Raw genomic sequence first — 1,023 nt, forward strand, 5'->3', positions numbered from 1 at the left:
TTTATTTTGCTGAGTTGTTCTAACAACAACAACAAAAATATTAAAAGCATTCTGCTAAGTGATATATGATAACATGTGGTTTTGAATTTAGCAAGCATGATGTTCTTCTTCAGGGATTGCTCCATCCTGGCAACATGTACAAAGTATAAGAGACAAATTTCACTATTCTGGGTTTTAAGGAGCATTCTGGCTGTATATCCTTACAACACAGATTTGTATGTTCCTTTGGCAGTCCCTGGTACTTTCAATATTTTTCACCAAACTCATAATTCAAATGCACATAGTCATCTGCTGTCTTCCTTATTCATTGTCCAACTTTTGCATGTACACAAGGCATTTGAAAATACCATGACTTGGGTCAGGTGCACCTTAATCCTCAAACTGATACCTGCTCTTGAACACTTTGAAGAGGTCTTATGCAGGTTTGTCTAATGCAGTACATCATATGATTTGTTGACTGCTACTTTCATGAGCATTGATGGTAAATCCAAGCAAATTGAAATCTTTCACAACATTAATCTTTCCTCCATTTATCCTGATGCTTTTCATTCGTCAGTTGTGAAGATTTTTGTTTTCTTTGTATTGAGCTGTAATCCATATTGAAGGCTGTAGTCTTTGATCTTCATTGGTGAACATTTCAAGTCCTTTTGCTTTCAGCAAGAAAGGTTGTGTCATTTGCATGTCGTTATTATTGTTAAGTGCCATCAAGTAGGTTCTGACTTATAGTGACCGGATGAGTATAGGATTTCCAAGGAGTGGCTGCTGGATAGGGACTGCCAAACTCTTCATTAGCAGTCCAGTTCTTACCCTACAGTGCCACACCAATCCTGATGTCATGATCTTCTTCATATAATAATCAAGTTTCTCATAGTATTGCACATAATATGATGTCATGTTCTTCTTAACATAATCCAGTTTCTCATATTATTTGCCTAACATACAGATTGAATAAGTATAGTGAAAGGATACAACCCTGGTGCACACATTTGTCATACTATTCCATTCAGTATGCTCTTGTTCTGT

The sequence above is a fragment of the Chrysochloris asiatica genome, unplaced genomic scaffold, assembly GCF_000296735.1.
Source record: "Chrysochloris asiatica unplaced genomic scaffold, ChrAsi1.0 scaffold00074, whole genome shotgun sequence".
Classification (NCBI taxonomy): Eukaryota; Metazoa; Chordata; class Mammalia; order Afrosoricida; family Chrysochloridae; genus Chrysochloris; species Chrysochloris asiatica.